This window comes from Stigmatopora argus, chromosome 6 (assembly GCF_051989625.1).
Source record: "Stigmatopora argus isolate UIUO_Sarg chromosome 6, RoL_Sarg_1.0, whole genome shotgun sequence".
NCBI lineage: Eukaryota > Metazoa > Chordata > Actinopteri > Syngnathiformes > Syngnathidae > Stigmatopora > Stigmatopora argus.
The window spans coordinates 8880302-8903781 of record NC_135392.1 but is presented as its reverse complement, the minus strand read 5'-3'; the positions used below and the strand labels follow the sequence as shown (position 1 = coordinate 8903781).

General features: G+C 40.5%; 1 protein-coding gene and 1 long non-coding RNA gene across 7 annotated transcripts in view; one reads left to right on the top strand and one right to left on the bottom strand.

The window, feature by feature from the left end:
• Positions 1-2766: 2766 nt before the first annotated feature.
• Positions 2767-23480, top strand: part of sulf2a (sulfatase 2a) — a 48606-nt gene continuing 27892 nt past the window's right edge. For 2 of the 6 annotated variants that reach the window (XM_077602628.1, XM_077602623.1), the window contains exons 1-2: positions 6210-6691; positions 7376-7463. The gene's annotated coding sequence lies outside the window, so the exon portion shown is untranslated. Of the gene's footprint in view, positions 4870-4940; positions 6185-6209; positions 6692-7375; positions 7464-23480 lie in introns of those variants that run through there. The other 4 variants (XM_077602625.1, XM_077602627.1, XM_077602624.1 and 1 more) reach the window with 4 other exon arrangements.
• Positions 20164-21869, bottom strand: LOC144075097 (uncharacterized). The gene is made up of 2 exons (XR_013300466.1): positions 21798-21869; positions 20164-21729 (listed from the first exon to the last, which is right to left on the bottom strand). It is a non-coding gene; the product is annotated as an uncharacterized LOC144075097 (long non-coding RNA).

The window sequence follows — 23480 nt, the reverse complement described above, 5'->3', positions numbered from 1 at the left end:
ATATATTGCATGCGGCGTCATCATTCAAATTCCACTTGGTTCAGGTGACTCTCCAATCGGCCTCTGGTGACGGTCTACTTAGAGATGTGTTGTTTTACGCTCCCACAGAGCAGAGGTTAAAGCCTAGTTAACCTCACATGTCCAGAAGAATTCCACAAGCTGTCAGCTGTTTTTTCCAGGAGCTTCCCGTAGCGGGTCAGAGCCTCGATGCTGGGAAAGCTCTCGATGCATCCTTGCAACGAGTATCAACACAATTAAAGTGTTTAAACAACCCTAATGTGCAAATACACACTCACTCCGGAGTAAGCAAACTTTGCTATATTTGCAATGAAGGATGGGAAGAACTCGTTTAGGAGGATCAGATGGGATTGGGCTGAGTGTCTATTTGTGTGTTTCATTGTTTTGCTCGTTCCCATGGGCGGAACTCCAAATGGCGGCTTGCTCACCTGTTCACACAAACAAAACGCACGCACACTCATCGCCATTCTGACCTCTGCATCTTTCCCCTGCGCTCACCTGTTTGTTCAGAGGACGTCTACACCCGGATGCATTTAAACGCGGCGCCGATGTTTCCACGCTACCTGTTTGAACAGCTGAGCGAGGCGTCGACTCTCACACTTTGAACAATAGCAGGCACACCGGGCCGGTGAGACCCGTCCCACGCGTTAAGGCCTCGCTCTGCTCCGTTCCTCTCATTTGGATTTGGACGTGTTAAACGCCGGGCCACTAAAAGACATTTTCCTCCTCCTTTAAAATAGCTCCCTGATGGACTACAATGAGACTGGCGGTCGTTGTAGCGCATGCTTGTGGTCTGCATTGCTTACTATATATGGTGCAACATCTAATTATGTGTGTGCATTGATGGAAAGGGATTGAACGCACGTACGTACTGACTTCCAGTGGGAATCTGTAATTGTGTAAATGTGCTGTGTGGATAGAAGGTTGGGAAGCTATTGAAGGAATGCCCTGGTGCCAGTCAGACTGGGGAGCAGGGCAACAGATGAGCTGTGGTGGAGCAAAATGAGGAGAGGCAGCAAAAACGCACTCCTCTGATCTACAGGCAGCTGCACTCACGAAAACATGCTTGCGTTCAGAACCCAAATGGAAAGTAGAATTACGAATGGAATTGATGTGACTTTGGGTTTGCTTGGTTTTCTTTCTTTCCTCTGTTTATAGAAAATATTCCAAACATTTCCGCAAGATAACAAGTACAATTTGTGTTTGTGCTTGGCCAGTTTGTCCTTTTTCTTTTCCTAGTCTCATCAATTTGATTGGATTCTTGCTAAATCTATCGATGGAAATCAATCTGTTGATATACACACAGGTAAATCATCAATCTCCTGATGATATTGATTCTTTAGACACTAATAGAATTGGTGCGAGTAGGCAAATTGATGGCAACAGATGTCCAATCAACAGTCGAGGCTGGTTGTAGTCGTTCACTTGAGTAAAAGCACGACATTGGTCCATCATCATTCCAAAAGGATTATTTAAATGCACAAAACTACATCATCTTGTTCAAGTTGCAACTGTCACAAAGTGGCTCCCTGAGAATTGGAGTTTGCCTTTTTCTATCTTAAACGTAGCCAAAAGAGAGAATTAAGGATAAAACTGAAAAACAGTGGGCTCATTGGCGTCTTTCTGTCGCCGGCCAGTCAAGTTTGGGGGTCCGTGCAGAGGAGTTTTGTGGCTGCGGTGCAGCCTGAGGCCTCGCTGGACAGATTTACAGGCGGCGTGGGGACGTGCTGGGGATACTCCCAGAGCAGCCTGGTGGGGGCCAATGCAGCCTCTCTGCTGCTGCCTCCACATCTGGAGTCTAGACTGAGCGGCTCTTCCTAGCGCCTCATTCCCTCCCTAAGTCGCTCTCCACCTCCATATCCATCCATCCCTCGGCCTCAGCTGCCGCGCCTCCCTCCAGCCTTCGTCCAGTGTTTGCGTAGCTGACGCCCCGCAATTGAAACACAAGGAGAGGTCTGGTTCGCCCTCTCTTGTCTTTCGCTCATTCTTCCGTCTAATTTTTTTGCACGGCACATTTGATGAGGGACAAAATAGCCCCAAATGAAGTGTGTGTCACAACGTGCATGTGGAAGAAATCACAGAAGGGATTGTTATTGCTCCCCGTGAAAGCTGCAAAGTAGGAGGGGGACCCTCCAGTGAGCTTTCAAGGAATCGAATCATACATCAGAGCCAAAGATCAGTCATTGAAGGACATTGGCTCTGACATATATAAACAGCAGTGTGATAAACATGATCGCTCACACACCAGTGGCTCATTTTGATTTGTAATCTCTAAATAGAAACACCCTTTTCAGCTCACCGTGACAGGATCAAGAGCATCTTACTCATGCTCACACACTTTTAGTTCATTTTAATTTCTCGGCCATTTTTGTGTACTGATAGAGACATTAGATTGGATATCTGTGGTGGCCAGGAAGTGACAAGCAATTTGCAAAGAACAAACAAAATTCAAAATCCACAACTCAAAATGAAGCAGAAGCTAAATAAGCACTGAAGATATTGTTGTGTTGTAAATGGTCCAATAATGTCAATGTTTAGCTAGACAGCCCTGCTTTCAGTATGTACAGTATGATGAGCTTTTATTTTTTATTTTATTTTGACTAATCGGCTTCCAATCATTAGTGTTGCCATGTGACTCTATCTTCATTATTTCCTTCAGAAAACAGGACTGCTAGCCCAGATAAACTCAATTCAATTGCATTAGCAATGAGACTATTAAGTAAGGTAAATCCAACTAGAAGTCCATACTACTTCTAAAATACATCTTAAATCATCAAGTATGACTTTTACCATACTACACATTTTTTTTTAATCTTCTTAAATGATGGACGGACTCCACTTCACAAAAATATGGCCTCCCATTGGACAGTGTTACAAAACGTTTATTTACACGAATAATCTCTTGGCGGATTCCTCTGTAAAGAACACAATCACACATTTACACACAAGAATGTCACAGAAGAAACAAACCGGCGGGAGTGTCTGTGCGTAATTTACTGCAGGCTTACACAGGCCTCCCTTTTTGTCCATGTAGTCCGATTTGCTCTCCTAATAACAAACACGCTTTCTTTTTATGGACACGCTCACCCCTATCTTATTCACACCGTGCCCTACAACTGTAGGATAAATGGTGGCGTTCAGCTCCAGGGTGTTTAACAGGTCATAAAAGGCGGCTATGTGATACTCTCCAACAAGGCCTGAACCTGTGCGGCTGCCCGCCTGACTGTCGCCTACCGGCCTCCCTGTTTTCTTCCCTCAAATGGAACAAATTATCCAGCTCTTTGGGTAAAACAAGGTAATATTCATTTTAGAATGAAGGAAAGAGAGAGTGAAGTACAAGAAGGAAAACATCTGGATAGCGCCTCTTAGTGTCTGCCCTCTCTGGAAGCCATTAGAAAACAAATGTAGTAGTTCCTAGTTTGAATGGTGGGCTCTTTCTTTGGATTTAATACGAGTTGAACGTTTGGACATGGTCTCGCCACCTGTATCAACTGGGCCTTCAACTCTGATCTTCAGAGAGGAATTAAAGAGGAATTAAATCCTCGCCAAGTATTAATATTCCCGTCGCTTAATGTGTGTGTGTGTGACTAAACTCATCAGTGTTGATCCAACTATTGTCATTGTGAATGGAAAAGGGCAATTAAATCCAATAGGAAACACTTAAACACAGTATGACTGAGTAGTCATCATCTCTAAAAATCCACAGCCTGTTTTCCAGAGAGAAGTAATGGGTTTCGGCTTGTATGTGTGTTTTGATTGTTGTGATGAAGCCAAATAGGCCAAAAAAAAGTTTCATTAAAAACAGGCCTTGCATATTTCCCATGTGGCCGTTTTTGTTGTTTGGAGTATTTATGACATAAAAAGATCCCTTTCACCCAAAACTCTGGCACCCACCTTTGACCCTAACATGTATTTTAAGAAAAAAACCAATCAGTATTTCCCTTTTTGCTCTCCTCAGTCAAATATGTTAGAGTTTAAACCACATTAGGTCTTCAGTGCCCCCACACATCATGCTTTGTTGAAGAATTACAGTATTTATTTTACTTGTTGACTTGTGCTGTGTTTTAACGCCAATATTTGTTTGCTGCACCAGTGGATTTGCAAGGAAAAGACTTTTGCTTTTTGTGTGTGAGTTGACGACAAGCAAACAGAAATAAAATGTAAAGTCCAGAAAAAGAATGTTACAACTCCTGTGTGTACAGCTGAAACAATCAGTTGAACCCTCAATTTTTCTGAAAGGCCAGAGTTCTGTTTCATCATCTTGGTTTCTATGCTAAATATAACCAGATCATTTGAGGTGATTAAAATAGAGGTCATTGTTCAAAAAATGTGTGTGTGTGTGCAGGTGTGGGAGTGTAAATGTGCATGGTTATCAAACCTGTCAGGCATTGACTTCGTAAAGCACTTAGTGCGTATCCACTCGGGCTGTAAACTCCTCCAAGTGTGTTCACTTGTATTGTAACAAAGTGACTTGAGAGCATTTTTTACGGCCATGTTATGACATCCTGAATGGTCCTACCATCTGCAGGTGGTCCTTCCAACTTTTGCTTGACCTTCCCATGTCATCCCCTTGAGCTAGGTCAAAGGAAAACAGAGCAAGTGCCACAGCACATCACTCAAATAAGACGTTACATAGTTTATTTAGAAAAATACACTTTTAATGGATAATACTCATCTTAATTCATCCATTTTCTCTTAATACTTATCGCGGTCCTCTATTTTGAGCAGTGAAAAAAATAAAACATGCATTTTCTTTTGGCAGCGTGAAACCCAAACAGGCGCAAGAAGAACATCCAATCTGATCCCAGGAGGCCCTGAGCCAAGATTTGAAACCATAACCTTTTGACTGAGGTAGCCGTCCAACTCACTCGGTCCGTTTGCTGCCCAAAAATCCACTTTAGCGGCAGTGAAAACAGCTGTTCTGGCTAATAAAATAACCCCCCCAAAAACATTTCAACAGATTACGAGCTGCTCAACGTTGTTGTCTCACATGTTAAGGCTCTATCGATATTTTGTCAAACCGTTAATACAAGCTTTCATGTTATTGTTTTGCTTCCTAAAATAGAAATGGTTGGCTAAAAAAAATTCCTGACGATGAAGCAGAATCAGAATGTTCAGGATCTTTTTTTTTAACGAAAGCTACGACTAGCCCGAGGAGAAGTAGAAAGTCGAAATAGTGCTTTTCCAATTGGTAGACAGGCACTCGAAATGAGATCTTGGAGTCACCATTTATGTTTGCAATGTGTCCTTCCTATGACCTTTGTAGCTTGGGGGAATAATGAAAACTAAACACGGATCTTTGATGTGGGCTCATGGAAATTGGACCTACGTTATTGCTCTACTCCTTTCTATTGCTCACCCATAACTCAAGGATGAATTTGTGTAATCCAAGAAAATGCTTCCCACAGCATGAATACTACACACCCCTCAGGAACAGATGCGGCCTAAACAAACCATTTCTCTTAAATGGAGTTTTCACCTGTCATGTTGATGTTATTTTGACCCTAACCATCAGAAAAGACATTGATTCCACTTCTTAGAAGCAAAAAAAATTCTTAAAATGTCTGCTTTAGTTGATGTGAAATGGCATTTAATATGACTTGAGGTCAGTTTGGTAGAAAGTACAGCACAGTACTACATGGACTCGAAGCGCCCCCGTGTGTCTGAAAAAATAACTTTAATAAATTCAAATATAAAATACTAGAAGATAAAAATAAGTTATTTTGCTCACCCTAACAATAAATATGTATTCTGTTTTGTAGATGAACATACAGGACTACTCCAAAAATGAGAATAACTTGAAAAGGTTTTTGTATTTCAGCATTTCTACTTAGAATGTTATTTTAACCTCATCCAAATCAATACATTTTGTGTTTACTAAAAATTGTTGGTTACATCTTTTAAGTTAAATGGCCACATGATATCGTTACTGGCACAGAAAGACTAATTATGAATAATGGTTTTTTTCACATTAATTCATAAAAATACTCTTGCAAGTTGAAATTGGTGGTGATTATCATTTATCATTTTAAGGCAATAATAATACAATCCTAAAAATAAAGTTGTACTATTCAGATGCTCCCTTGACGAACAGCAGGGGGCGGTACAAATCAACATGATGCCAAACACCTGCGTTTGCAGACGCGTTTATTCGACGTCAAAAACGGTAAGCAAAACGGCTTATAAGTAGCATTTTAGCCCACAAATATGTTTTCTAAAAGTCAAAGGATCGGTCTGTCTCGGAGTTATTTCCATTTTGATGGTGCACACAATGCTCCTTTGAGTTTCGGATCTCATTTTCACTCTGATTAAAATTATAATAATTTCGGACGGGCTTTCCCAGAGATTTCAAAAGCTAAATTATATGTAATCGTAATACTAATGACTAAATATGCTCTCTAATTGTCTAGTCTAGTGTTCAGTCAAGAATTTGCTAGTTTGCCCAAAATCAAATGGGATTATAGTTAGAGTTATAACTTGTTGATGGTTGGACATAGTACCCCAAAAATATCAAAACAACAACCTGTACAGGTTGGCCTTGGTGCAAAAACATGTGGCTGTCACTAAAGGTCATTCATATGTTCGAATTTGTTTTCTTTTTTTCCCCAGATCCATTCAACGACCTGAAATGTGGCTTCACTTGAGTGTAACTGAACTGACGTGCATAATCTAGGTAAAAAAAGATGAGCATTCCCATAGTACACAATGTGTCAGAGCAAATCTCATCCATTGCATGTGAAGACATTTTTAGTGTCCTTACATTTGGGACTGGCATTTTCTCTATGAATATATTTTACGGTATCGGAGTGCTTAGTGCGTCAAACTCACAGTTCTGGGGTCGAGGGTTCGATCCCAGGTGGCTCCTCACTGTTTGGAGTTTGCATGCTGTCCCTGGGTTTTCTCCAGGTACTCCAGTTTTCTCCCACATCCCCAAAAACGTGCAGGGTAGGCTGGTTGAACACTCTAAATTGCCCCTAGGTATGATTGGGTGTCCGTCTCCTTAGGCCCTGCGATTGGCTGGCCACCGATTCAGGGTGCCTAGGGATAGTCTCCAGCACCCTCCGTGACATTTTTGAGGACAAGACGTTCAGAAAAGGAATGAAAGAATATATTTGGAAAATTAGAAGTTAAACTTAATCGTTTGTTCAAGTATTGTTCTATTACACAACAAATAGGACAATATGAATGATTTTGACACCTGTGGCTTAAATTATTTTTTAGACTTAATTGCTTTCTAGGGAAACAGAATGCAAGCTGTTGTTTGATGTTAATTAATTAAGCACTTCAAATAATGGGAATTCAAATGTGGTTAGTATGATTATCAAGGGACTAATTGATTGACTTTGCTGTTCCTCAGAAGTGCTGTTTTGACTGTGGAATGGAATGACAATGCATTAGCACGGCCTGGCAATTGTGGTCACAGAGTGCAAAAACATCCTCTTCAGGTATTTGTTCTTTTTGTTCTTTACGCTTTCATTTGTAAAAATTCCTTTTTGTACTTTACCCTTTTTTAAAATATATTGTAAACTTTAGCTAGCAGTAAATAGTTTTTTGTAAATAACCCCAAGACATATATATATATATATATATATGTATGTGTATATATATGTATATATATGTATATATATATATATGTGTATATATATGTGTATATATATATGTATATATATATGTATATATATATATATGTGTATATATATATATATATATGTATATGTATATGTATATGTATATGTATATATATATATATATATATATATATATGTATATATATATATATATATGTATATATATATATATATGTATATATATATATATATATGTATATATATATATATATGTATATGTATATATATATATATGTGTATGTACACATGTACACATGTACATATATACATATATACATGCACATATATACACATGCACGCGTATATGTCCGGGGACCAAACGTCTTTCGACGAAACGTCCGAGTACCTACACATACACACACACATACACCCACAAATGCGTGTCTATATATGTATAAGTGATGGTCAATGGCATACCCTGGACTTCAGCCAATATGTATTATGAGTATTTTCTGTTTGTCAACCAAAATGACTTAATGCCGCGTGCCGAGTCATTCATTCATAGTTAAACTTTTTTACTAGAATTATGGTCCTTCATATATTTTGTGGGGCAAATTTTAAGATGAGATTGTTTTTTTATAATATATAAATAGTGGGTTGTATCTCCCAGTGTATTCTCTATATATACTTTGTTTTAAAGTCTTCTGCAAACAGCACATGTTACACTACTACACTACTCTGATGATTTGACGAACACCAAATGTTTTTTCATTTTAAAATCTGGAATGCACAAACCGACTGTCACTCTACAGCAAAAATAGAGGAATATGCCCAATGCGTGTATTATTTGGATTGGATTTGAAATACACATGAATCTATAGCTTGTTCTTGTTGAAAAGTAAAGTCCGATACTTATTTTGCACCTTAGGTTACCTCTCTTCTACTCGTCTAAGCTACCCACGCCTACTACCCTCCAGTGTCTCATATCCATCCATCTGTGTTTTTCTCTCCCTGACATTGTCATTCCTGTGAAGGGCTTCCATCCGCATTGTGTTTTGATGTGTTTTTACTTCTAATGAGCCAATTGTTCCAGTGTTTCAGTCCCCTTAGGGAGCGCTGGGTAGCTATCAGAAAGCGTTAAATACGTACTCACCGCCCCAGGGAGAGATTGAGGCAGAATAAAACCACAACCAATAATGGCTCAGAGCACATTCAATGTGAAAAATGTGTTGACGCCAGTTCACGTCAGGACATTATTTTCCCGTCAATTAGACTGCGGGTTATTCAAATGCAATTTGCAACACCCCACAGTGGAAAATGTATGGCATCTTCTTTGATTGCGTTCGTGATGGATCCTTACCATTTCTCCGCGTGGGTCCGAGCTGAAGAAGCAGAAATATTATGAAGGGTAGATACAATTTAAAGCACTCCACCTCAATAGCTCTCTTTTGCAGACACGGATGAGGTGTGCGAGCGTGCTGTGAGGCCGCAGAGTATTGATCATTGGGGATTGTTGGGCTTCCTGATTAATTGACATGACATTTGGCTGTTCTTGCTAAATGTCACGTCCCATGCTGCGGAGTCAATTCACGGACGGACGTATGCCTACTGCACACTCCCTTTTTGTCTCCCTTCGCCGTCCTCGTCCAAAGGTTATGCACTGTTCTATTCCACTGCTGTATACTATCTGTGCGAGGTATCAGCAAGAGTAGACGGGCGAGTGGTCTCCTTTTGAACTCCATCCCTTTGACAGTTTGTCCGGTGCGGGTAGGCGGTACTGAACCTGAGTCCACCATTTCAAAGGGGGGTTTAAGGTTATGTCCTTCAGTATGCTACACACTAAAAGCGCTATGATAAGAGTTGAGGGAGAAAAGTTCTTACCTTCATGAGCGCTTGTCCCAGAAGACCCAATTTAGAATTGTCTCTATATCTTTGGTAGGGGCAGGGGGGGTTAAGGAGAATTAGCTTTCATTCTCCAGTGAATACGTTTGCTCTATCATAATGAGGTTTGCCGTGTCGGAGGGAACAGTTCCGCGACTGCATGCTAAATAGGCAGAGATTGGACCACAGTATTCGCGTCTCCACTACACGAATTACTACCTTTTTTCACTCCAGTTCTAATTCCAACTCGGCTCAGCAATTACCCTGGTAGAAAATGTTATCTTGTCACTTCCAAATGAGCGTGCCACCATCTTGTATTTTTCTTTCTTTTGGGAAAACTAATTCCAGATTCTAATTAACTGCAGAAAAACACGCCAGCAGTCTGACTGGAGACATTGAGTGCAGTCATGCAAATGAAGCCGAGGATTGTAGGATGTCATTTGACACAATCTCATTCTGGATGGTGCCAGAGCAGATCGAGCGATTACCCAGCCGTAGCTGAGCGCAGGCAAACAGGAAGCGATGAGCCTGGTAATTTATTGTGTTGGTATTTCTCTTGTTTGACTTCAGACAGCTCATTAAGGGGCCACTTGTCACATGGCTGGACAGAAAGCCAGACTTTAATAAGCCGTCCCGCGCTCTGTCAGCGTCAGCTTTTTTTCCTGCGCTATGCGTTGACGTCCTTAAAATGCATCGCCAACTGCGATTTTACACAATTCATCATCTTGCTCCCTCTCGGGGGAAGGAGTTATTTCATCCTCCTACTTGTCGTTAGTCTGCTCACAGGGCTGCTTCAGGGTAGCTATTCAGACATGGCCAGTGGGTAGAAATAAGGAGAAGCACTTTATAAAAGCTGCTATGGTTTTAGTGGGCACTAAGCGTCGCTCTGCTGAGGCTGTTAAAATGCCCGCATATGCCTACCGTGCCCTCTGTGCCTTGTGAAACATTTTCATGTTTTGCTTGTGCGTCATTCAAGAACTGGAGGACATTTTTACCTTCCGTACTTGCATTTTTAAATAACCCAACCACAGAATCCTAAAACAGGCAGTGTCGGAGAAAACTTACCTGTCCGAGACCAAATGTTAATTAAGAGAAAAGAATGCTTGATGACATATTATTGGGGGTTCGCTCTGTTCTTTTGTCCGTTCTTTCGTTCTCTCTGTCCCCCACTGAACTTTTTTCTGTTCAGCTGCTTTCTCTGGGTAAAAAAAACCCCAAACAATATAAACAACCAAAATGGGAGTATACCAAACTCCCATATGGCACATTAAAACTGTTCAGCCTATAAACACTCCGATTCCTGTTCTTTGTGTCTCCACAGTCAGACAATATGGCTAAGAAACTGGGTAAGGCAAAAGTTTGGCCTTCAATTGTTCATATTTTTCATCAAATTGTTAGATTTGATTAAATGTTTCTCTTGTTATTTGAAGTTACTACCTTTGTTTGTCCTCATAGAATAGAAACACTTAGTTTTTGCTACTTTTCATAAAATACGCAGTTGCAAACCTGTTTCTCTGATTATGCCAAATATTGTAAATGCATACGTGGCCACCTATGAATAGGATCAGAAAATCAGAAGATGATTTTCCAAGCCAAAATGTCCTCCAATACTTCAATGACCTGCAATGGCATTCAGGAGTAGAACTGTAAACACAGTCATGCAGGAAATATGTTTGACTTCAAATCCTGTCAACTCCTTGTTGCATGCCACAAGAAGAAAGGTCCATTTTGGTACAAACAAGCAATTAATTATTGAGAACAGCAAACTCGGCTGCTTGCTCATTTACATATTTGTTTAAAGTTTGTTAATTTGCACTTCAGGCCCTTCAGTCTCGCAGTTGACTTAAAAAGATTACAACGTTGCCTTCAAGTGTACTTGAATACCGCTATATGGCTGTGGATGCATGCAGTGAATATTTTACCCTGCCCATTTTTACCCAATATGGTAGTTGGATGCACAAGCCGAACAAATTCTGACAAACATTCTTGCAGTCGCAGTGTGAAATTGGTCGTCCCAGTAGTTTTGCTTCTCTTGCCGCCATCTCGATGCTTTAAACAGATTACAAATGTATTTATGCTGAAAACAATGGGGTGCCTTGTTAGACAAGCCCACGAGCGCTTCTTATTAATATGTTTGGCAGACATTACACTTAGCGCGTTACGTTACGAATGCAAATAACACGGCGTCAAAGCGGCTTCGGCTAATTGTACTAGTGCGATACTCTGGCTTTTGGCCCATAGTACCTTGCGTGCCTTGAGATTGCAGACCTCTTGGGGGGAAAAAGCCTGTTTGATTGGGAATGGGGGGGCGTATTTCGGGGGGAGAGCTCTTTGATCTGTGGATCCCACGGTCTGCTCATGGTTCTTCAGTCTGTCAGCCTGCAGTGGGCTTGAATAATGTAGCTGGGAAGGTGAATGTGTGTGTGTGCATACTGTAGTGGAAGCGAATGGACACTTTGTGATAGAATTCTGCTTTTACAAAGGCAAACACCTCCTCACAATGTTTCTCTTTACATTGGAAGGAATACAGAGGATTTTGCTAAGTGAATTAAAGAGGAGAGTGTGTAAAAGTACACACCAGGGTTGTGTGTGCTAATATACACCATTATTTAAGGCGGATTGTTTATTATGCATCTAATAGGGTAGTCTATTTATTCCGAAATTTGCTGACTATACAGTTAAGCTTTGGGTAAACGAGGAAGCACAAAGGCATTAAAATGCAGCCATTCCTCTACTTACGAATTCCTCTATGTACGAAATTTTCAGATTACGAAAGCTTTTTATATGTAAATGAGTGCCCCGAGATATGAAAAACATCCCAATTACCAAATCCCCCCGAAAACTAAATGCATTTCCTTATCCGTTATTTTATTTTGAAAATATTGTCGCGGATGCAATATCTTAATAGACTTTGCCGCCTCATGAGTGTGACACTTTGATGTTACACTTGGGACATGACAAATAATAAACATGCTAGTTTAATCTTGAAGGAGTATCTGGTGTATATTAAATATGTTTTGATGCATATTAATGAGAAATGGTATTACGCTCTCCTTAAAAAAGCGAATGTGGTGTGCCACAGCCAGAAAAGAGGTTAGTCTGGGATGACTACACCTTTTAATGAGCAAATATTCTACGGCGGTAAAATACTTACTATCTAATATCAGGGATAATTAACAACATTTTTCAAGGAGATGCTGGACGAGAAAATGTCTTGAGGCAAAATGTTGAAGTAGCTTGTTTGAAGTCAATACCCGATTCTTATCAAATCAATTGAATCCTATAAAAAACATAACCTAACGACTAAATGAATGTGCTCATGTCGGTATGTGCAATTGTGCGCATAGTAAAAGTTGCTAGATGCAGAATGAGTGAAATAATTGAAATTATTTCTTAAATTGTACCTGATTACTAAACTGGATCCTTCTCATTATTCTCTTGATTTCTAGAGTCAAACGAACGCCCTACTTTAAATGCCCACATTTTTTGTTAATTTAATCATGACATCCCCGATATACTAATTGTCCAAACAATACAAGAAAGCTCCCAAATTCCCCTTCTGAAATAATCACTATTATGACCATCTCACACACAAATATGTACACAAGGAGTAGTGCATCTGTGTCACAGTGGAAGAAATCAAGATTAATTGGAGCAGTAGGAAAGAGTGTGATGGTCCAATATAGAGTAGAACGAGGGGTCTGCCTCATCCGCACCCCTCCTCTCGCAGCGGCTGACAAGGGAATATTTTATCATCCTGGCACAGGAACAAGGAACAAATTCATTTGTAACCACACACTCCCAGGCAAGGACACAATCACAGCAGGATGGAACATTGCACTATCCTTTATGATTATGTATTCATCTGCCACAGTCTTATCGAATGGTTTTTGTGTAAGGTCTCACTCAGTACTTGTTCCAAGGAAAGAAACAAACTCCCATGGGCTTTTATTGTTTCTGCAAAAGAAAATGAAAAGCCCAAACCCCCTCATTTTTGGTTGCTACTCTTTTTTTTCAATTATTATTATTTCTTTATTATTCACCCGTTCTGCATTAGAGTTTTTTTTTTGTTCATGTCCTGTTAGATTTGAGGTACAAACTGTTGATCTATGCTAAACCCAATTAGAAGTCAGCTGAAGAGCATGCACGAGTGAGCAAGTGAGCAAGAGAGTTGGAGCATGAATAATCCATGGGCCTAAGTATTGTCAATGGGCTGCTGTGTTGGCATGTCGGCACCGCTCAGGAAAACATGGCTGTCTCTGGGGAATAGTGTGGAAAACAGCATTTTGGGGAAATTTAGTACATGAGTCTTTTATCCGAGCAGTTTTCACAGACTTAAACATCAACGGATATATATTAAACACATTTATATTCATGTTGCAGGGAAATGCGCTAGTTCTCTGCTACGTATTCATTGACAATAGGTTATAAAATTTCCAAGCCTCAATTTATTACACAGGTGTCAAACTGGCAGCCTCTCAATTTGTGCGAATCGCCAAAATAAATTGTGTCCACTTCATGTTTTCTGATGACATTCAAATGATTGAATTTACCTATATAAAATGTACCTTGATTTTTTTTAAACATAAAGCCACATTAAAAATCAGTTGGGCTTAGCTGAAAAAAGTAGGAATGATTAATATTAGGCCTTGAAATAAAAAACAGGGAATGAGCAATTTATCTTTTTCTTTCTCTCCTTCAAATTTCCATTAGAAAATAACTCAAAACTCCGATAATAGATTGGAAGAATGTGGTTGGTTGGAAAGGCGGGGAGTTCGCCATCACCAATCTCTCTGGCGTTGACTGCATCTAAATAACCTGCAGAAAGGGATAAACAGTTGCATCCATCATGGAACGGCCGTGCAGGACCATGATGGATGTCTCTGCTCTCCATTTTGCCTCTCCCTCCACGGTCAGGGTTAGAAGGTGATTCGTGCTCTTGGGAGAAATGCCTGACGTAAAACCAAAGGGAAAACCTCATTGCGGAGAAGGGATTTGGGACACACGGTTTCTTTCACTTCATCGGATTACCCGTCTCAATTGATCCTGTTTGTTTAGTAAGAAGGAAATTGTTTTTGGGGATTTAATTTGTGAGCTCACCCTTGGAAGCAGTTTGCATGCTTGTGGATAAGTCGATGTGTTCTTCTATTTTTGTGCCGGTGAGCCCCATCTCCTACGTTGCCTGGACTCGCCGGTCTCAGAGGTGCCAGCCTGATGAATATTTTGTGAGTGCCAGGCAGTGCGAGTGTTCTCTCCCCAACCCCTTGCCCCCTCTAAGATTGATCCCTCATCCCCTCCCATTTCTTTCTCTCCAAACCCTATGTGCCTCTGCCTTTATCAGAGTGTGAATAGGTGAAAGTCTCTGGCTCCCACAGATGGCTTGGTCGTCAGATGAGAAACTGTGACCAAAGTTGCGCTGCTAGAGATAAAAAGCCGTCCCCCAAAGAAAAAAAAACCTTTGGCAACATTTTAGAGCAGTTAGGGTGAAGAATAAAAAAAGCCAGAAGCAAAAAAAAAAAGCCACGAGGGACGCCGGAAGAAGAAAAAAAACCTGGCGAAATTGAATTGTAAATTGAGGGAAGCTCACTCCTCCTTCTTTCCCTCCCTCTTGTATTTATCCCGTATGAGACCACGCCCCTCTCTTTTCACTTGTCAGTGCGTCTATAACTGTGAGCTATCCGCACCGGGGCTGGAGGGGGGTGCGAAGAGATCCTCACTCTGCCAGCGCGGGCGACTGGATCCGGACACACCGGAAAGGACTAGATGCTAAGGACTTGCCAGAGCAGGTGTGTTATGTTGTTTGTGTGCATGTGCGACACAGTACAAAGAGGAACGTGGGTATGAGAGATTTAGGTGGTCGCTTGATCCTCTGCGGGACTTGTCTGGTCTGTAGATGGAACAGTGCCGGAGCTTTTTGCCCTAGTTTACACTTGAATACTCTCATCTGTTCTCTACGGCTCTGAGATTTGTACATGTTGCAAGACCGGACTCCGTTTATTATGCTTTTCAGATTATGAAAGGTTTTTTTGTGGAATGGAATTCAAAAGTTGATCATTTGAACACTGCTCGTGCTTTTGGAAAATGGAGAAACCAACTAGGGTTTGCTGCATTTGCATGCTGAATCCATCAGTTGTGCTACGCGTCCGTTGGAGTAAAAAGTCAGTTCATCTGTTTCGGTGCTTAGGTGTTAATGAGTTAGGGGTGTGCTGTTTTAAAATAAGGTGCATTCATTGTCTCAGCCTCAGTTTATTCATCTGAATATACAGTCTACATTTAGAGAGACAACTTGAAACCTGAAAAAATATGGATTTCTCTCATAACACTTTGGGGACAATAACTTCTTTTCCATCGTCCATTGAAGCAACACAACAGCATCCGCCGCCTCTCCCATCGAACCATGCTCCTGTTCGCAGTGAGCCAATGCTCTCGCTATCAACGTTTTGTCCGTATTTTTATGGGTCAATCGCTCGTGTCAACACTTACCGCTAAACCATGGTGGTTACGATCGTAGAGAAGGCTGCGAGAAGCGACCTCCGGGTTGAAATATTCATGTCGGAGCTGGCTCAATGGTCCATGCTGTTAGCGGCGATATGGGTGGATGGATGAACAAATGCGAGGATGGAGGAAAGGAGGGATGGAATGAAATCAGGAAGCTCTGGGAGATACATGTTCTTAAAGCATTCATTATTTATCACAACGCACTCTGCCATGGAATCGCTAACCCCCACATCAACTGGCCTCTTTTCTCACTGAGATGCCCGTGGACTCAAGTAGGAGGATGCTTCAACGCGAAGTCTACCTGTCTACAGGTCCCCAAGGCAACACACACAAATGCGGACAAACGCCCACAGATGTGCAAGTCATTTTCTACATTCTCAATACGTTAACATGAAGCGAGAACAAAATCACAGTCAGTTGTGTGCCTAAGTATATGTATTTGTCAAAGGCAAATTAAAACCGTTCACAATCTCGGAGCGGCGACCTTGAGACCTGTTGATGTCGTCGTCGGCCACCGTGCCGTGAATGCCTAAGTGACCGTGTGGGATTTTGTAAGTCTCTTGACGTGCTGTTTTGTAAAGTGGCTGGAAAATGTGTAGAAGAGATGGCGATGCAGCCAAGCCACACACACACATGAATATGTATTGCATGCTAATGCGGCGGCTGTCGACGCAAGCTGTTGATGAGGCAGAGGACACGGTCCTCATGCCACGCCATTGATAAACGCATTGAGGAGGCTCGCGTTCGCATCTCTTGCCACGGGGTGACAGACAGGTGGCGGATATCAGTGACTGCCGCCGTCAAGGTGACACCACGGAATTGCCTCTGTGGCCATCACTTGTGACTAGAGAGACTGAACTCTGCTCATTTTACTGTCGCCACAACCTAAAGGGAATGGTTGGCATATTCTGCTTTCCTCTTTTGTTAATAACTTCCTCCATGAGCAGCAGGTTTAAGCTTTTATAGAGAACTCATTCAATACTATGAAAACAACTCTTCAAGGCCCACCTTGACAGATTTTTATACACCGAATAAATGATAGAATCCTGTCAAAGAGAATCCAAAAATAAAGGGTGAAACACACAGATCCATGACTATTGAAATTGGACAAAAATCATTCTTGCAAGGTTGCCATCAGCTTTCTTTAAAAAAAATCAATTCACAAGAGTACAGGGGCCAGCAGAGGATGTTAATAGAAACATAGTATGTAGACAAGTTCTTATTGGTTTTATTATGAAATACGAAAGTGAAAGTATAAAAGTGGGCCATGGAGACCATGAGATTGTACCGTATAAGTGCAAGCCAAAGGCAGAAGCACCATCACGAGGCCCCTGTGGCTCAGAAAAGTAGCGACATCTTGCCCATTTTGGGCTCTTTTCATATAGGATCTACTGAAGGCTGAATATCTTACGTTTAGGACCATTGACTCTACAAGCAATCTTGGCGATTTAGAATTTGTTACTTGGTCAAAGCAAAGTAATCTTGGTGATTTAGAATTTGTTACTTGGTCAAATCAGTCTTGAGGAAAATATTTGAATTCAGAAAACAGACAGACTACTTAATGGCTGCCCCCTTTCCTTCTGAGTTCAATTGACTAAGTTCACCTCCTGGTCGGACGGAAAAAAATGACGTTTTATCGTCAGTGTTCATGTTGATCAAATTTCCTGCACAGGAGGTATGAACCATTTCCCGGTAAAAGGATTGAATTCATTCATTTTCTGAGCCGTTTATCCTTTCAGCCTTCATATTCTGCAAAAACATTCCAATAAATAATTCTAAGTTTACTATAAACCCTTTATAGACTTGTATTTCTACAGCCATTAAAATAGTAAAAGTGCAACTACATGTACACTCAAAATAGTAAATTCTTTCAAAATAACACCTATTTTGCTGTCTGTTAGGTTCTCATTCCTCTTTAGTATTGGCTCTCAAGTGAAGAATTAATGATAAATGCCAGCGGAACTCAAACATTAAATTTCATATAACGTGTCAGTCTTAGACTACAAAACATATGATGATTGCTTAAAGCTCATAATTTTTTTTGTATTCCATAAAAGGTTCATTCTGTCTGATGTTTAGTCACAATATACACACACGAAAAAACTCCACAAGAAAGGCTATTTGTTTCTCTCAAACTATGATAGCTTGAGTGCCAGTCATATATTTGGGGAAACATTTAAAGTGTAGGAAGCGTTCCAGTGTGATCTACGGTTAACTGGCCATGCGCTGAAGTGGCATCAGTGCGTAAATCTCACCGCCATGGCTCTAATGATAGTCTCGCAAAGGGGCTCTTTTGATGACACTCTCATTCCAACGGAAGCAGATTCAAAACTGTTTGTATGTGTGCATAAATTATTATTAATCCAGTGCGGGTGGGCCATTTGTTAGAACAATGAAATTCCAGTTACTTCCCTAAATATATATATATATAAATATGGCTAAGGTGCAGTGGTGCAGTTGCTATGCCGGCTACTGCAGTGAGACCCCTGACAGCCATAGAAAAGAGCTTCCCTGCCCTTCCAGCCTCATGAGACTCACCATCATTAAATAGCAAAGATGATACTAAAACCTTGTATTATCACATTTTATATTGGGGCCTGTTCCCATCAAATTTTAGTTCCCTGGGTCATCTGTGACCTTTATCTGCAGTTTTGTCACCGTTGTGAATAACTTATGATGGTTTTAACTTGCTGAGGGCAGTGAGTGGAAGATTGGAGCCCCCCTCATGGAGCGATCCTGTCGGATAAGGCAAATCTCATTTCCATAATCGTAATTACGGCCATAATTATTTTTTATCTGCTACAGCCATAGAGTGACGGTTGAGTCGAAGTCTTTTATGTGTTTTTTAATCTTCTCTCATATAACGAGTGTGTGTCCTCCAGTGTTTGCAACTGGCTCCCCAGGTGCGTGTTCATGTCATGCGCAAAGTATTGAGTGAGGATGTGGTGGGATTTTACAAAATTGCAATGCTCTCAATTTCGGGTGGTTGGAAAATTCACTGTCTTTTCTATAAGCAGCTAACATTTTGTGTGAGGAGTTTGCTTCATTTTCTTGTTGGTTGGTTTAACAATAATCCTACTAGTCAATGTCCCACATTGAGGGGATTCAAAATTGCCACTCGTTCCTCGCAGTCTATGTCTCTCCTTTTGCCTTTTTGGGGGGGCTAATGCCAGCTATCTTGGGGGGTTGTGGAGGGCATCTGTGCTCTCAAAAGTTGCCTAAGCTGACTCCTATTGTGAGCCTTAAATATATCTGTGTACATTTCAGTGTTTTTACAATACCACATTTTTAGCTGTGATACTATGCCTGTATAAAAGTACGAAAGTCGACACTAGTAATGAAACAATACCATTAACCATAAGTAAAAAATAAATTCAAAACATGGAATGAAAGCTGACAAAACAACTTCAAACCCTTTTTTTTAAATAATCAAAAATTCCAAGGATATTAGTTAAAACACCTTAATGCTATGTATTATATACCAACTGTAAAAAAAAGTCTGAACAACAACATTAATTTCCTTGTCCAGAAATGCTATCTTCTAAGATTTATAGAGATCCCTTTTATTTTTTATTTTATTTGTGATCCCATTATTCTTGTCATTTTATTCATGTTTTTAAACTTAGTGGCTAAAGTGAAAGGAAGCCATTTTTGGTGAGTTAATGTATACATTTTGTAAAAGATTTCACACAGTATACAGCGTTGTTATTTTTGACTCCCATTACAAACAGTAAATTTACATATTTACTATAGTACTTTTATGTAAATTTCTTCATTTAATTGCTGCAGATGAAATGCAACTCTGTACCCTGGGGCTGTGCTGTACTACAAATTGTGCCTTGTTAATACAACCTGTCTGGAACATGATTGCATATCGCGACCTAATTCATACACATTTGCGGCTTAAAACCATAGCTCTCCGTGATAGATTCTTCATGCCGGTCGGTCAGTGAAGTCTTAAGATAGTTACAAGTAGCTTTAAAGCAATCCTGGCAGACAGACTTTCCCGTGTCAGGCAGGTGGACCTTGCCTGTTGGCCATGCAAGCAAAATACTTTCTGTTGCCTTAATAACACACAAAACAGTCCCCCTAATGACCAGTAAAATGTGCAAATTCATTGGCTTTGGATTTCAATGTTAATACCCATATAGATAAATGTAATAGATCATTTCATGCAACAAAATAAAAAATCTAAATCTGGTATTCCAACCATTTTATTTTAGTCTCCCCTTACTTTCCACACTCCACCTGCCTAGAGTTCCATTTCTAGATCGGTCACCCTGGCCGCACCCCGTCTTGATCCTGGTCACAACTCCAGCAGGCACGATCTCCCACCAACCGCACCCCACCTTCATGCCTCAGGGTGCAGCAGCCATTGTGTTGCTGTAATAAGGTTTATGGAATTACAGATCTCTGAAATTGGATTTTCTCACTCCACCAAGGCAGTATGACTATAGGTTTAAAACTGTGTGCATCGGGGATACATGTGACCCGCAACTGAACTGCTGTTCTCTGTGACTGAATCATCAAGGTGAGCGTAGGAGTGTATACGTGTTGAAAGAGTTCAGGTCAATTACTAAATCAAATTTGTGTCTGAAAGTGTTTATTCTATTTGCAGGAAGCCTCCACATTTACAAACAAAAACTTTGCTTACTTTCCTGCACAATTTTGACTTGACATTTGGGACATTAGTGCATTTTGTCCGGGTTGGTTGTCACACGGGTTGGTTGTTACGCTTGCTATAACTTACCACCAGAAGGTGTTGTGCAATATCAGTATTTAAATGTTTAGAATGATTTCAATGTTTCATTCTGAACTCTGTTTAATTTTTTTGTGGAATACCTCTATTAGTTATAAAGTGGAATGAGTGCTCGTTTTTACACAACAACCTGAAAATGGATGAGCTCTGTTTTGTTGACGCAAAAGTTTTAACCTGTTCAAATGGCTTTAATCCTTTAAATCTGCCTGCCTGTGAAGAGATGTATTCAATGCCTCCTACAGGAATGTTCTCCTTGTCTTTTATGCACGTCGAGTGTGCTTTGCAATCCCCAGTACATTTTTACAAATAGCAGCTGCATTGTTCAAAGGGTATTGAGCATTCAGTCGGCAGATAGAGGAGTAAGCAGAAGTTGGGAAAAGGGGTAAGACAGGCAGCCTAGCAAGAGTAACATTCGGGTGTTGGCAGGGACTTGGAATTCATTAGGAGTATTCTATAGTGGCGGCTTAGTGAACTCTTAATTGGAAAAGAGAGCGCATTCGGGATGGTTGGATCGATAGGGGCAGTCTTGGGGTGGGTTCCAGCCCACTGAAATCAATCAGCCTCCTACCAGATGAGGAGAAGGTAGACAATCAAAATAGAAGACCATCAGGTCTTCGTTGCTTTTGTCCTCTCAGCCAAAATTCATCTAGATCAACACCAAACAGATGTGGGGGGTCTTTTTTTGGTTCATCCCTGTCAGATGGGGGGAAAAAGGGAGAAGCTTTTTTCTCTTATTGAATATATTTGATCTCATTTGAAGAACCATCCCTGTCAAAGCACCAAAGCAAACACTCTATCATTTATTTCTTTCAAATTATGTTAAGTATTCATCCTGGTTGTTAAGCACTTTAAGCATGAACAGACTATACAGAAAAAAAACAATGTGAACGATGTGAAAATATATACCGCTTCACAAACCCTACCTCTTCTCTCTTTCTTATACCACCTTTAATGTTCTCTTCAAGTGGAAGCAGTTACAATTCCTGTTTTATTTACTGAGGATAACTGAAAAAAACATGATTGATTATCACATCGTACCTCTATATTTAGAGAAATATTAAATGAACCCCTACCGTATTTTTACAGCACAGCTGTTAAAAATAGTCACCTCCTCCTCATTTTCTTCTCCCGGGAAATAGCCCTCGCTCTTTCCTTTGACTTTGTGATGTATCTTGCTCTTATTCAGATCAAGGGCCGGGTGTTGCATTTTTGCCTCCTCAGTTGTCATGCTTGTCACACAATAGAGTTGGCCGCACCCAGTTTCCATCCAATCCTTACTTCTATCCCCACTTTCTTCTTATTCATATGGAATCTATCACTCACTCATTGTTACAAGGCAAACTAAAAGTTCTCCGTTACAAACAGCTGCATGATATCACATCGGGCTACAGAATCACGTCCAAATACCATATTTTCTCGCATATTAGCCGCCTCTGTGTATAAGCTGTACCCTTAAAATTGCCTTAAAATCGTTGAATGTTACTATTTCTCTCGTACAAGACACCCCTGATTCACAGTTTTCACCCCCATATTCATGGTTTTAATAAGGAGTACAAATGTGTTACTTTGAAGGGAAAATCTTAAGAAAAATCATCGCACATGGTATTTCTGAGATACTGTATGAATTCAAAGGATTCTCTGCTGGATTGCACATAGACAAATTAAAAAAAGGAAGTCACATGAGCAGTACAACCATATGTCCGTAGCGGTCTACTTTTCACCAAGTCTCTGGGTGCAATGATAGCATGAGATACACATTACGCAGGTATCATGGCTGATATTTTAATGATCGATCGTAAGACCTTTGATCAGCCTTAACTATTGAGATGTGCTGATATGGTAAACACTACGAGCACATGTATCAAATTTACTTGCACCTGCCCAGTCAGAGCACGTTTAACTACGGTAAGATGGCTTTGTCATCTTCCTGTTTCGTGCATGTCTAATTTGTGCACACATAAGCCGAACCCTCGATCCAGTCATCATTTTTTAGCGACAAATACGGCATACATGCGAGAAAATACGATAAATGTTGTCTTCAGTGCTGGACAATTATGTCCTCATTTTTGGCACGGTTGTGTGAACTTGCCCAAGAAATGTGACCCCCGGACAAAGCAAGCCTTGACAAAGGGCAATGGTCTTCTTGGATTGGACGGCTCCACATGGACAGACAGACAGATTGACAGGCACAGGTGTCCAGTCAACTCTCTTTGATGCCCATGAGTGGTTTGGCAGAAGTTCCCGGAAAAGAGCAGCTGGGAACAGAGATTTACTTTGGCAGCAATCTACATTATTTGTGTGCCCACACGCTTATTCAAAACCTTATACCAGGACACGGAGGGGCTTTGGCGCAAATAACCATTGATGGGGTTAGACCTTAAATCCATTTAGAATAAGAATGAAATCAAAGTGGATTTAATGTTGATCGCCTGTGATGTTTTTTTTTAATGTATACTACACTTCACTAACTTATTGCAGACTTACTGGTATATGAAAAATATCAATGATGTCATAAATATTGACTTCAACTCCACTTTCATCAGTCTAGTATATAGTCAAAAATATTATTCTTTTGAACTGTACTTTTTTCCCCAAGAATTGCAATATATGGCAATCAAAATCTGTCATTACATGAAATGTTTTTACATGAAATTTGATATATTTGCTCTTCTTCAGATTAAATGGTTTTACAAAAAAACTTAATCGTGAAATAGTGAATATGAATAGATGAAGGTCAAATTTGAATTTTTTCCCCT